Source organism: Microcaecilia unicolor, chromosome 8 (genome assembly GCF_901765095.1).
Source record: "Microcaecilia unicolor chromosome 8, aMicUni1.1, whole genome shotgun sequence".
NCBI classification, from domain to species: Eukaryota; Metazoa; Chordata; class Amphibia; order Gymnophiona; family Siphonopidae; genus Microcaecilia; species Microcaecilia unicolor.
In genome coordinates this window covers 63,862,664-63,877,622 of record NC_044038.1, presented here as the reverse complement: position 1 = coordinate 63,877,622, position 14,959 = coordinate 63,862,664, and the positions used below count along the sequence as shown (strand labels likewise).

Sequence of the window (14,959 nt, the reverse complement as noted above, 5' to 3'; positions counted from 1 at the left end):
ACCCTGTGCTTCACATGTGCTATTCCTATGAGCAGGTAAAGGGGGAGGGGCACGGTTAAAATAGGATATGTATATTGTATTTGTCTATCCTGACTTCAGTACACCATGGGAATGCCTCTCGCTACCTACCTACCTACTGTGGAAGTCTTTTCTGCATACTTTTAGCCATTCTGAGGACATTTTTCAGTTAGGTACATGGTTTTCAAATGGTCCTTGGTGTAGTGCATTGACTGGGACTCAAGTTTGGGAGTGTGACTGGGATGGCATGCTTTCCCTCCACCTTATCCTTAGTCAAATTACTCAGGTGTAAAGACAAACAGATGCTTAGGGCACAGGGCAGACAGTGCAGGAATGTAATGGACTCATTTCTCCTGTCACTCCATATCTGCTGAAAGCAAAATAACTTGCCTTTAACAAGGTCAACCTCCAGCTGTGCCCGAGATCAGGGGCAAAAGTCAGTCTGAGGGTTAATCCTGTACCATCACAGCTCCAGGGGCAGAATACCTCTGTCTCTGATAAACACAAGCTGTTGCTAAAAGCAGGTTTATACAGTTATGTATATATGTATTCCTTTGAGCTTTGACATACACCTTAGCAGTCAGACACGTAGCACAGGTCCTTGTACTAATGCAGACACATTGCAATCTTAAGTATGGCATTCCATGGACTTCCATTTTATGGAGACCCGAGTAGCAATCAAAGATTTCTGCACTAAAAACTTGGTAATTTTAGACCCCTTCTTAGCATCATACCTGTCTGTGGCTGTCCAGATCCCTCCTGCGCCTATCTACATATACCCACAGCTGCACAAATTCCAGTTGCTCCACTTTGCCTCAGGCCCACCCAGCAGCTGGGGGGAGGGATCAATAACCTCCACCAGCTGAAGAAAGAGAGCCCACTTAACTAAAGCATGGCACTCCACAGCAGCTTGTTGAGCCTCTGATGCTGGCGCTGTGCACATGCTCAGTTTTCAAACTGCTGGGGGTAGGTGCTCTGCATTTCTTCATCTGGCAGGGCTTAGGGATGCCTGCCATTAAGGTATTTCTAATTTTAATTTTTGAGGGGGCAGTAGGAGTGAGAGAAGAGAAAAAAAATCTGTTCAACTCACCCCCCCCCCCCCCCCCCAAAATGTGGTTCTGGCTCCTGCTGTAATGAACAGATAAAACAAAGAAATCAGTCCCACTAGAAATACTGCTTATTTGCCTCCCTGGGATCTGCATTGAAAAATATATGCCAGTGAACTTTTTATATATAATTTTTGTATTTCTAGCGGAGTTGATTCTTTTTAGGTGTTTGTATTGGTTTATCTCTTCCTTGAGGATTTTTTTGCATTGCCTGCTGTAACGAAGCAGGTTCTTTTCTCAGAAAGCTACTGTGCGTGGGAGCACAGTCAATACAAGGCCTGTGTGTGTTTCTGGCTACATAATGCAGAATAGTGTTTAATGCATAAGTTGACCCATGCAGTAGACATTGGCACACATCAAATTAAAATGTATGGTAGTGAAGCTATTAGCTACTACTGCAAAAGACTACAGTGAGCAGAATGCAGGAAACGGAATGTCAAGTCTGAGGAGGTGTAGAAGGGTTAACTTGTCCTTCTGCAGCATTTCTCATGAGGGCAGAAAAGCCAGTTATCCCCCCCCCCCCCACACACACACACACACACACACACCACCCCCAGACTGACACTTCACTATTTGCTGACCCCCTGATCCCTCCAACATCCCCTCCCCCAAAATAGAAAAAAATAGCCCTGGTGTCTAGTAGTACCCCCCATCCTAGGACACACCATACAGGGTTAGTTTGCCAAACCTATTTATTTGGTAAGCTAATTCCATACAGTGTATCCCAGAATGCACTGCATAAAGTCAGGCACCTCCATTTTTTTTTAATATAGAAGCAGGAATTATTATTTGTTACATTTGTATCCCACATTTTCCCACCGTTTTGCAGGCTCAATGTGGCTTACATATAACCGTTAACGGTGTTAGCCGATTCCGGTCTGAACAAATACAAAGTATGAATGAATACAAAGTGATATTGTGGTAGAATGAGGTACATGTATGGTAGGTACAATTGGGGGGAACTTAGGGAGGGAAAGGGAGAAGAAGAGTCCGGTAATGTCCGTTACGAAATTTGGTTACATTGTGTCGCAAGTGTCCAGGTATTTTTATGTTGGGTCGGTGGGGTATGCTCTTCTGAACAGGTCTGTCTTTAGTGCTTTCTGAAAATTTAGGTGGCCGGGCTTAGTTTTTACTGCTTTTGGTAATTCGTTCTATAGTTGTGCGCTTAGGTAGGAAAAGCTGGTTGCATAGGTGAATTTGTATTTGAGTCTTTTGCTGCTTGGGTAGTGGAGGTTTAGGTATGATCGTGCAGATTTTGTAGTGTTTCTGGTTGGCAGGTCGATACGGTCTGTCATGTATCCCGGTGCTTCGCCGTAGATAATTTTATGGACAGTTGTGCAGATTTTAAAAGTGATACGTTCTTTGATGAGTGGGTGGGGAGTGTACCCTACATTCCAGGGCTATTTTTTTCTGGGGTTTTTTGTTTTGTTTTTAAAGAGCCACCATCCTCTGGTGGCAAGTGGAGGTCATTTGGGGTCTTGAGGGATCAGGAAATTGAAGGGAGAGGGAAGAGGACTCCTTACACACTGCAGCAAGTTTTTTTGTTCTTTTACTATCCCCCTTCCTGTTAGGGAAACTGTCCCCACAACATGGTAGGAAGAGGGCTGTTTTATAGTAATCTGCAATTTACTGCCACAGTGGTAGTGCACACTTGATATAATGCAGCAGTAATTCACATGCTCGATTTTTGTGTATTTGAAGTTTGCTCACACCTTTTTCACTAGTAGGTCAAGGTGAATTATATTCATGTACACTAGGTACTGCATCTTGATAGTAAATTTTTGCTGATAGCTTGTGTTAGAAGCCATGTGGTCAGCAGCTCTAAACATACAGCTTTACAGCATCGACCCCTCACAGTCTGAGCTCCTGCAGGTACTATCGGTCAGCTTAGCTGATGCTTCCAGGTTGTCTGGTGCCTGTTTTCAGCAATATTTACTTTAGATAATTAAGCAGTGGGGGAGGGACTGAGGGAGAAAATGGAAGCAGGCTGCTCAGTGAGGTGTTGCAGGGTCTGTAAAGATAGCAAGGATGCCCATAGGTTTGAACCGACATTGAAAATGTCAACATTCTTTCCCATATTTCTAATCCAAAACAGAAAATTAAAAATTTCCCCCCATTTCCACTGTTGTTCAAATGGGACACGTGTTGAAAATGCCCCAAGATAGAAAAAAGCCCCCTAAAAACCCCAAATAAATTCTGTAAATGACTCAGGAAGTAGAACATTCAGAAGGAATGGATCCTCAGGAGCTTAACCGAGATTGGATAGCAGAGCCGGTAGTGGGAGGTGGGGCTGGAGGTTGGGAGGCGGGGATAGTGCTGGGCAGACTTATACGGTCTGTGCCAGAGCCGGTGGTGGGAGGCAGGACTGGAGGTTCGGAGGCAGGGATAGTGCTGGGCAGACTTATACGGTCGGTGCCAGAGCCGGTGGTGGGAGGCGGGACTGGAGGTTGGGAGGCAGGGATAGTGCTGGGCAGACTTATACGGTCTGTGCCAGAGCCGGTGGTTGGGAGGCGGGGATAGTGCTGGACAGACTTATACGGTCTGTGCCCTGAAGAGCACAGGTACAAATCAAAGTAGGGTATACACAAAAAGTAGCACACATGAGTTGTCTTGTTGGGCAGACTGGATGGACCATGGAGGTCTTTTTTCTGCCGTCATCTACTATGTTACTATGTAACACTATATTTTGGCTTGCACACCCTAAACAATAACATTGAATAATGGAGATAGTAAGTCAGACAAATATGTATGCCAAGAGATTTCAGGGCACTATCACATGAAGCCTGCGGCAGCTAGGACACACCTGAAACTCTCCAAATGCTCTTCACCCACTGACCTCAAAGGCCAAACCAGTCCAATTTTCAGGATTTTCCTACTCAGGTCATTAGCATATAGTGGAAATAGATATACAGAAGGTCCAAAAAACCTGACCTGTTTGCACAGGGCCATTGGGACATGAATGGTAGGGGAGGGGGAGTTAATGGTATTTGTGTGGGGGGGGAGGGTATTAATGTATTTGTGTGCATTTTTTATTTTATTATACCTTGCTTTGAGCTGTTTGATGGAAAATTATTAAAGATGAGCATTAGCATGCCGTTCCTGCTATTAGAATCAGCTATCAAACAAGTCCCAATATTCAAAAAAGAGTGGGGGCAGACTACAACAGATCTTATCAAAAAAACATTAAGATAACATTTTTATATTAAACACATGAAACTTATGCTATGTGAAAAGCTCATGTGTTTTTATATAACAATATTAATATAACGTTTCTACAAAAACTTGTACTATACTAAGGAAGCCAATGAAGAATTGAATGAGTTACTAGGCTGTGATCCTGGTGTGAAGAATCACTAGAGAGGCTTCAGTATGGTTATGAGTTTAATTGCTCACATACTATTGAAATAAGAAATTCTTGATCACTGGGTTTTCTTTATAAAATCTGTTTCCTGCTATTAGTGGCAGCAGGGGTAAGCTCCAACACAGCCGAGGACACATCACAGGGGACAGCTGTGACCCCAGGGGGGATTCTTCCATTCTAGGCTAGTTGCAAAAAGAGGAGGAGGTCTCTCTGCCTGACCTGTCTGTGACACCATTTAGTTTTAGGAACCTGCAGCCCTTGAGCCTCTGAGGCCAAGGCAAGCCTTCAGCCATGCTGGAGCTGTGGAGGTGAGCTAGAGGGTGCAGCTTCCCCTTTCCCCTGGTCGCCACTGCTGCCCTGCCTCTCCCCAGTCCAAGCTCCAAAGGTACTCGGCACAATACAGGCCTATATTCAAGTGCTGTCGTGTCCCTGCCCTCCCCCCATGCAGGACTTGTTAGGGAGCAGAGGAGAGATAGTGCTCAAGTGGAGGCCTATGCTGAAAGGCAGTGCTGAGTACTTTTGGAGCTTTGGCCGAGAGATAGATGGCCCAAGGGAGAGGATATGATGCTCTCCTGCATCACCATTCTCTCTCCCCCTCTAGGCAAATACCTGGTCAAGTAGTAGCAGGACTAATCCTCTACTAGGGTGTAATGCTACTTCAAAATTCCTCTAAAATCTCCTACAGCTAGCACTTTTTTAAAAAGTTTAACTGATTTTCTATGGGCTCAAGTGACAATTTCAGTGAGATGAAGTTATTGAATAGTCAAGGCAGTGTCTGAAATCAGTCCTAGTGGCCCCTCAGCCAGTTGTGTTTTTAGGCTATATCCAGCCTATGCCACATTTCCTGTATATTCATGACAGATATCCTGAGAATATATAGTCACCAGGTGACACTGTGGAAGTCCTGCTTTAAAGCGCATTAATTTGTTTGACCTGGCTTCTTCTTTATGTTACTTTTGTACATCTATTCCACTCAGTCAGACCTGGTTCTTACAGGACCTTCTACTGTCAATATTCAGAAGTACTGATGTGGTCAGTGAGCCCGACTGCATAAGGTGGGGTTTGTTTGTGTTTTAAATCCAAGGCAGTTGAACAGATAATTTTGGATGTAAAAATGGTTATGCCGTCAGTATGTCACTTGCCTACTGCGCCCACAACTCGAGTTTGAATCCCATACTGGGATTTCTGTCAGGTAGCTGGCCATCTCAGCCATCCATCCACTTTTCAGTTAGTAAATGACTACCTGACCTTAGCCTGGGGACGGGGGGAGATGATGGCAAAATACCCCACTAATAGTCTGCCAAGAAACCATCACACAAGTGGCGGCCCCCATAAGTTATTCCCATCTTGGTACAGGTGACGTGCTGCTCTTTCTACAAACTTTGTCTCATCAGATCAATATTCCTTACTACAACCTTCTGCATTAAATATTCTCATCCATTCACTAGTAATAACCAAACTGGATTACTGTAACTCATTATACAAAAGGTATTTGGCTCAAAGATATATGAAACACCACAATTCATATCATTACAAAAGCTGGTAAATATGACCATGTTACACCTTTACTTAAAACTGCCCATTGGCTCCCCATTTCTCATAGGATAACCTATAAAATTCTTCTCCAAGTTTTTAAAGCATTACCTTCTGGTCTCGGTACTTAATTCCCTATACACACACACACCCTTCATTTGTTCTGTTCCCATGATCAAAACCAGCTCGTTATACCCAGCTATAAAGAAATATTCACAAACACACCAGGTCATCCATTTTTCTAGTCCAAGGTCCACAGTTATGGAATTAGTTACCACCTCACCTTCAATCTCTTACCCAATATAAAGTTGATCTTAAAACATTATACGACAATGAGTACTGCTAGTTCCCCTTCTATGCATTTGAGTCTTTTGGAGCACCCTAGACAGATTGTACCCTATTGTCTGTTACCCCCTACCCCCATCCTCATCCTATCTATAATAGAGTTCTACTCCCCTTCCATCACCGTCTCCTTTATCTGCATCTTGATGTTTGATCACACGTTAACTAGATTGTATTCTACCTAGATGACCTTCCTTAAGGCAGGATAGTAAACATAAAGTTAGGTGTACAAAGGGGACATGTAATTCAGTGCCACTAAAGATATACAGCTCCTAAGCATGAATACTAGGGTACATTTTGGTGTGATTGTATATTGTACTGCCTCCATTTAAGCACTCCAGTGATGCACAGGGAGTGCTAGAATGTCATCTGGATACCTAGAATACAAGAAGAAACGCACATTAGGCCTCACCATTTACATCAGGTCAATGTCAGGTGTAAACAGGTATGCCTAAGGGCACCATGCAAGGCACATATCCTTGAGTTCTATACATGGTGTCTAGATTTGCACACAAATTAGCCAATTATCAACAATTAGGTGCTAACACCAACCGACGGTAATTGGCACCCATTAAAATTTGTGCTTGCATCTTGCTGCGTGCTATTCTATATGGCATGGCGCCTAACTAATATAGCACTTAAAAGTTACACGCATTCTTACAGAATTCTGCCTCATCTTGCTTAACTTGGGCATCAGCATTTACACCAGGTTTCAAGTCTGGTGCAAAAAAAGGATTCTATAAGAGACCTGTGCCCTTTATAGAATCATGCTTAGAACAGACTTTTCCGGCACCAATTTCAGCACCATTTATAGATTCCTCCCAATAACTTCTAGAATTCTAAATTGCAGGCACACTCATGCTCCTCCCATACATACACCCCCTTGCAGTTATGTGCTCTTGAGAATAGTGCATAGTGCGTTTACGCTCACAAGTGTGCATGGAACTGCACAAGCTCAGTTATTGAGTTGTCTTTCATATTTGTAAGTAATACTTACCATTTGTACAGGCCAGAGGCGTAGCCAGATCTCTATTTTGGGTGGGAGGACTGAGCCCAAAGTGGGGGGGGGGGCACATTTTGCACCTCTGCTCTACTGCAACCCCATATATGTGAGCTGGTGGGGGTCCCCAAGGCCTTCCACCAGAAGCCTTCCTGTGGCAATACTCAGCACCTCCGTATTTTTAGGTATAACTTGTCTGGAATGTTTTTACGTTTGGGGAGCATGCCAGGTGCCCTTCACCTGGATTGGCCACTGTCGGTGACAGGATGCTGGGCTAGATGGACCTTTGGTCTTTCCCAGTATGGCACTACTTATGTACTTATGATGCCTGCCCTGCTTTTTCGCCCCGGTGCACATGCTTGGTTTTAGTGCGCGTGAGGAGGGAGGGGGAAGCAGGCGGCGTGGCAGTGAATATCGCCACAGGAATGCTTCTGCTGGTGGTGCCAGCCAAACCAGCAGACTGGGGGCCTGAATCCAAACTGGGGGGCCCAGGCCCCTCAATGCTATGCCATTGGTGTAGGCCACTTGAAAGCTGAACAGTCTAACTCAGAGTTTTGAGGTATATGTGGATATTTCAATAGCATTGCCTAAATGAAGAACACCTCTAACTATGCATCTGCTTTGAAACAAGTCTTAAGTTTAGGTGGTGTAAAATTATACATAGCTGGACATTAAGAACGCAGCTACAGACACTGAAGACAAGTTGACATAGGTATCCTTTGTGAAAATTTAAATAAGTCTGTCAAGGTTTGTTGAAGCTGCTTTGCTACTGGTCAGCGCCTCGTGATGTGATAACTGCTGTGGTAATTTGTGTTAGTCTACACTAAAGGTTGATAAAAACAACAACAAAAAAAATTTTAAATAAGGGGCTACCTTTTTATTTGACTAACTTCATTCTGTTTATTTGGATTTTGTTCACACTTTTTCAGTAGTATGGTGAGTCACATTCAGATACACTGGGTATCTGTCTCTGTCCCTGGAGAGTTAAGCGACTTGCCCAAGATCACAAGCACCAGTAGTGGGATTTGAACCAGCCACCTCTGGCTGTCAAGATGGGTGCTTTAACCACTAGGCCACTACTCCACTAGCATTTGGAAGCCCTGGGAATACCCCACATTGTGCAACATCATTCAAGGATGTGATGACAACATGAGTGTTTTATCTAGAGTCATGTGATGCTGCTTAACAAATCAGTGCTTTATTTTTTTTCTGAACTATTTAAGAAAAGAATGCAAAGACTGCTGAGTAGGATCAGGGAACTGTGCCAGTCCTGTGCAATATATATAGAAATGGGATAAAAATTTGTTTCACAGTTAATCAGGAAGTGAAGCAGGAGCAGGTTACTTGCTCTTTCCTAGCAAAAACTGCATTTGTGGTGAGAGCAGGATCAGAGGCGAGAGTTATGCTGAAAGGTCCGGGAGAGACTAGAGAGGCTGCTGGCATGGAGCCCACAGGGTTGTACATTAGCAGCTCTCTGTTCCTGTATCTGACAGTTTGTTTACAGAATATCAGCTGTCCACAGCCATTCATTAATGGGCGGGGTAAATAAAGGCAGGCAGAGCTGGCTGCATAACTGGTGCTACTCCCACTCACACCTGACAGTCTCCAGAGCACCCTGGAGCTGCATCAGTGTGGATTTCCTGCACACGGCTTGGCAGGGCAGCTGGACAAAGTGCTGTATGGTGATAGTGAGAAATCCCAATGCAGGAATACACCAAGAGCATAGTCTCCATATATGCCTAACCCCGCAACACAACCATATAAAAGTTCATATTGGACATAACCTACTCTTCCCCTTGACCCCAAATATGTCTATCAATTTTGATCATTAGTCTGTCATAACCTCACTTTGTATTTGTTCATGCCGGTATTGGCGACTGCCACTACTGCACTATGTAAGCCACATTGAGCCGGCAAATAGGTGGGAAAATGTGGGATACAAATGCAATAAATAAATACCAAGTTCAGCTTTATTCATGTGATGCCCTGTAAGAGGTTCTGCTGATGACCAGTGGCGTACCAAGGGGGGGGGGGCGGTGGGGGCGGTCCTCCCTGGGTGCACACCGCTAGGGGGTGCCGCGCCGCATGCCTAGCTCCGAGTTCGCTATCTTCGCTGTTCCGGGGCAGAGGGAGCTGCAGCGAACGAGTAAAGTTAGCGAACTTTTTGGAGCCGACAGGCACGCGCCGCGGCACCCCCCCCAGTGGCGTGCACCCGGGGGGGGGCACATCGGCGATCCGCCCCGGGTGCCATGCAGGCTAGGAACGCCACTGCTGATGACCAATAGGACAGCATCTTAATTTGCCTGGATTCATAACTGTGGCAGTGTAGAAACAAAAAGGAGGCTTAAAAAAACTGAAATGTCAGGAATGAAACATTTCTAGATACTAATATTGTGCAGCTGCAATTCAAAAACTCCTGAATGTTCAGCTGAGCTGCTTTACTGAAAATACAAAGTATGTGACTAATTTACTCCTACTGCCAGCCTCCATCCACAGTATTTTGCTTGGTGCCTGACAGTTATCCTGTGTGGCATGTGACAAAAGAGATGGTGCTGCTTTTCTCCAACAAAACAGAAGGTCAGGACAGTAACTTGGAGCAAACATAACACGTCACAAACCTTTAACGTATATAAAGGTTATGTTGAGCCTGTACAGAATGTTTATGGCATTGTGCTGCCTGCATTGAGCACACCAGTAAAGCAGGTGCCAATTTGAAGCCTATTTTGTAAAGAAGAGTAGATGGCAACTTCTCTTTATCAAATTCTAGCATAACTGGATGAACATGTGTGTACAATAATGAAGGACTGGCCTAGTGGTTAGAGCACGTCTTGACATCCAGAAGTGCCCTGGTTCAAATCCCACTGCTGCTGCTTGTGAGCTTGAGCAAGTCATTTAACCCTCCATTGCCTCAGGTACAAACTTAGATTGTGAACCCTCCAGGCACAGAGAAATATCCAGTGTACCTGAATGTAACTCATCTTGAGCTACTACTGAAAAAGGTGTGAGCACAATACAAATAAATACAATTAGTACTATAGCTGGTATAAATGTTCACACCTAGAAGTTAGGTGGACTTAGAACTTACTAATGGGGAGAGGGTTTCTGATGGTAGGGTGATCAGCTGGCATCCAGTGATCACCAGATAGTGTGGGTTAATAGTAAGATAGGTGTGGAGAGGGTTAATTCAAAAAGTGAAGGTTCTAGACAACAACAACAAAAAAACCTCAAGGAATTGCTGTCTGGATGGGAACATCTGGAAGAAGATGGAAAACAGTGGGCAAAACTGAAAGGAGCTATTGTAAGGGCAGCAAACCTTTTTGTAAGGAAAGTACATAAAAGGAAGAAAAGAAGATCTGCTTTGGTAGTAGCTGAAAAGGTAAGGGAAAAGAGGTTAACCTTTATAAACTACAAGAGACTGCAGAAACCTGAAGGAACTGTACAGTTTTGGGTGTGAAGAACTTTTGTGCACAAAAGAGGAGCGGGATTTGGGTGTGATCATATGTGATGATCTCAAGGTGGCCATACAGCTAGAAAAGGTGACAGCGAAAGCTAGAAGAATGCTTGGGTGCATAGGGAGAGGAACGGCCAGTAGGAAAAAGGAGGTGATGATAGTAAACATATACATAGTAAAGATAGTAGATGACGGCAGAAAAAGACCTGCACGGTCCATCCAGTCTGCCCAAGAAGATAAATTCATATGTGCTACTTTTTTATTTGTACTGTCCTCTTCAGTGCACAGACCGTATAAGTCTGGCCAGCCCTATCCCCGCCTCCCAACCACCAGCTCTGGCACAGACCCTATAAGTCTGCCCAGCACTAGTCCCGCCTCCCAACCACCAGCCCCACAACAGACCGTATAAGTCTGCCCAGCACTAGCCCCGCCTCCCAACCACCAGCTCTGCCACCCATTCTAGGTAAAGCTCCTGAGGATCCCTTCCTTCTGCACAGGATTCCTTTATGTTTATCCCACGCATGTTTGAATTCCGTTACCGCTTTCATCTCCACCACCTCCCGCGGGAGGGCATTCCAAGCATCCACCACCCTCTCCGTGAAAAAATACTTCCTGGCATTCTTCTTGAGTCTGCCCCCCTTCAATCTCATTTCATGCCCTCTCGTTCTACCGCCCCTGTAGAAGACTCTGATGAGACCGCACCTTCAAAGAGATAAAAAGGAAGAAGTCGGTGCAGAGGGCAGCTGCTGAGATGGTCAGTGGTCATCATAAAGATATGGGGACAGACTTAAAGATCTCAATATATATACTTTGGAAAAAGTGGAGGAGTGGCCTAGTGGTTAGGGTGGTGGACTTTGGTCCTGGGGAACTGAGGAACTGAGTTTGATTCTCACTTCAGGCACAGGCAGCTCCTTGTGACCCTGGGCAAGTCACTTAACCATCCATTGCCCCATGTAAGCCGCATTGAAACTGCCACGAATGGGAAAGTGCGGGGTACAAATGTAACAACAACAACAACAAAAAAGACGAGAGAAGGGAAATATGATAGAGACATTTAAATACTTATGCTAGGAGGCAACACTCTTTCAATTGAAAGGAAGCTCTTGAACAAAGGGGCATAGGATGAAGGTGAAAGGGGATAGACTCAGAAGTAACCTGAGGAAATACTTCTTTGTGGAATAGCCTCCTGCTAGAAGCGGTGGAGATGAAAATGGTATATGAATTCAAGAGAGCTTTGGACAAGTACATAGGATCTCTAAGGAGTGATAGGGAGAGTAGATGGCATGGATGGGCAGACTGGATTGACCATATTGTCTTTATCTACCTACGTTTTTTTCTGTTTCTATTGTTTCTATGTTAGCCAAAACACACATGAAGTAATCTATAATTTGTCCATGCCTAGCAAAGTACATACCATCAAAATATGCTGGGCATGGGAAAATGGTAAGGAAGAGGTGATTTTACTTGATCTGTGGCTTAGTGATCATAAACATATTGTGAATCTATAAGCTAGGGAGGTAATACTTTAGACTTTTCCACTAGTCTGTTGTCCATATGAGGTAATTTATGCACATAATGATTGGAATATTGTCATTTATGCATGTAACTGCTGCCTAAAAAGTACAGAATTATCCCCTTTTAACTAGATTCTATAGATCACGCCTAAAAATTGGTGCTGAACAGAAATATGTCTAGGCGTATTCTAAGTATGCCTAAATGTAGGCATACTTTATAGAATATGCTTAAATTTAGGTGCAGTTTATAAAATACTCCTAGCGCCCATACGCACGACGGAATGTAGTTGTGGGCAGTTACGCCAAGAAAATCTTGGTGTAAATGCTGATGCCTAAATTAGGCAGGGATCAGGTGTATTCTATAACAAGGTGCATAGATTTTAGAAACCTCCATAACCTGCCCATGGCCATGCCCCTTTTTCAACTAGGGGCTTTAGAATTTATGCAAATCATCACGTTGCAGAAAACACTTAGCTGTGCGCGTAAATTCTAATTAATGCCAATTAGTGTCAGTAATTGCTTGTTAATTGTCAATTATTGACACTGATTTGTTTTTGAACATTGTAACCCACCTAGATGGAATGTTCCCCCAGGTGGTATATCATCAAGTATTAATAAACTTGGAAATGGATTGGCTTGTTAGCTAATTATGTTGCATGCGCAAATCCAGAGTACGACCAGATTTGCACACACAACCTAAGTCGCACTATATAGAATCAGAGGGTTGGTGTCACTCAGTCTTTACAATATTGTGTCCAAGTCATAGCATTAACCAATACATTTGCAGTGTTGCCTGATGTTTACAGTAATGTGCCAAATACGTAACACTGCATTCCATTAATAGCATTAAACTACAGTAATGTTGCTTCTATTCTGGCTATTGTCCAAGTGAAAACTGTGGGATGTCAAACACAATGGCCACTAACCTTCTTACAAAGAAGTGTTAAATGGACAAAGTGCAGATCGTGCTGTTATGTCTGGTAAATTTGCTACCTTTTATTGTTTTTGGTACTTTACTTTCTAATTAATACTACTGTAAACCTCAGGTATACCTCCTGCATACTCATGTTCTGGTACTGAAAAAATGTTAGCATCAAGGTACATACTACACACCGCCTAAACACCAATTTCTGCAGACCAGCTCCAGTTAATTCTGTAGAATGATACACTTTACAACAGATCACTCCGCCTCCCATGCTGTAAGGTATAGGGAAGGGACACTGGGGACACACCTTGATAATCTGTATATTGCACACCACTGAAGTTGTCAGATCTTGTATATCTGTCCTTACAGGGAATGTCAGACATGCACACAGACAATATGCTCTTGGGTAAGTCACTTAACCCTCCATTGCCTCAGGTACAAAGTTAGATCGAAAGCCCTCTGAGGGCAGAAAGATACTAGTCATACCTGAATCACCTTGACATACGACTGAAAGGCATGATGAGCTAAATACAAAATTTATTTCCTGTCCTGCTTTTCACAGTGTAGTGTTAAATTTAGAGTCATAGATCCAGGATTGGAGCAGAGTGTAAAATGTTTTGGATACTTTATTTTTCTCTCTGTTATTCTTGTTACACTTATAAGGGAAAGGAATTTTCAGACTTTTATTAAAATACCTTGTACGAGGGTAGAAAGACGTAAAATAATGGATACCAGCAACATTTTTAGAAGCTAGGGAAAATGGCTTGTTTTTCGTACGTTTAAATCTTAAATACGTACTCGTATTCTCTATTTCCCTTTCATATGTTTGGATTTTAAATATGTTTTCTTATTCGCTACTCCCCTCCTTCCAGCATTTTGTTAACTTGGCTAGGCATCAGTAGTGGTGACAATTGTACTCCGGGCCACCTCAGCAGTCCTGCTCTTCAGAGGCAGACGGTAGGCATTTAATTTTGTCAGCAGGGCGATCAAGCGCTCAGAACTTTTTCACCCGTGCTTTTTTCCAGAGAAAACGAGGAAGCAATTTAGTCTTGCCATAGAATAACCTGATGGGGCAGGGACACTAGGCTTCACCACATATTTCCTTCAGCAAATTATTTTTCTTCACCTTCAACAGTGAAACGTGTTTTTATGGTATGTTACAGTTTTTCAGGAGGGGGAGGGGATTTGTCAAGCGCAATCAAAACCCTTCACGGCTATTGAGGTTCTTACCACTCCCCTTCCAACTTCACTACCATTTTAAACCCTGTTCCCTGAGCGCAGCCCAGCCAGACCAGTGACCCCCCCCCCCCCCTCGAGTTTTATCAGCAGGTGTCACTGTTGAGGGACTGCTACGACGCCCTCTCCCTGCACGGTGGATAAAATAGTTTTTTTGTTTGTTTGTTTGTTTGTTTGTTTGTTTTATTTCCAGGCAAGACTGTGGAACACATTGCAATTAATATTCGAATATAATATTGCCAGGGCCATCACAAGACATGAACAAGAACGGTGACCCTGGATGTCACACTGCCCTTTTGAGTTCATCTGAGTGTTTGAAAGTTCATGATCTAAAAGGGAAAAGGGGGAGAGGGTGCACTAAGCAACCGTGCCCGGGGCACCGTTTTGTCTAGCAAATGCTCTATCCTGCAGAGCATCAGCTCCCGGTAAATAAGCCTCAGTCTGGAATAAAAGCAACAATACAAACCACACAG

General features: G+C 43.8%; 2 protein-coding genes across 4 annotated transcripts in view; one reads left to right on the top strand and one right to left on the bottom strand.

Moving 5' to 3' along the window:
* Positions 1-14,959, top strand: part of LOC115476269 (mitochondrial import inner membrane translocase subunit TIM16-like) — a 619,296-nt gene that overhangs the window by 416,296 nt on the left and 188,041 nt on the right. The window lies entirely within an intron of this gene.
* VASN (vasorin) overlaps positions 1-14,959 on the bottom strand; it is a 70,907-nt gene that overhangs the window by 55,344 nt on the left and 604 nt on the right. The gene's annotated exons all lie outside the window — the stretch shown is intronic.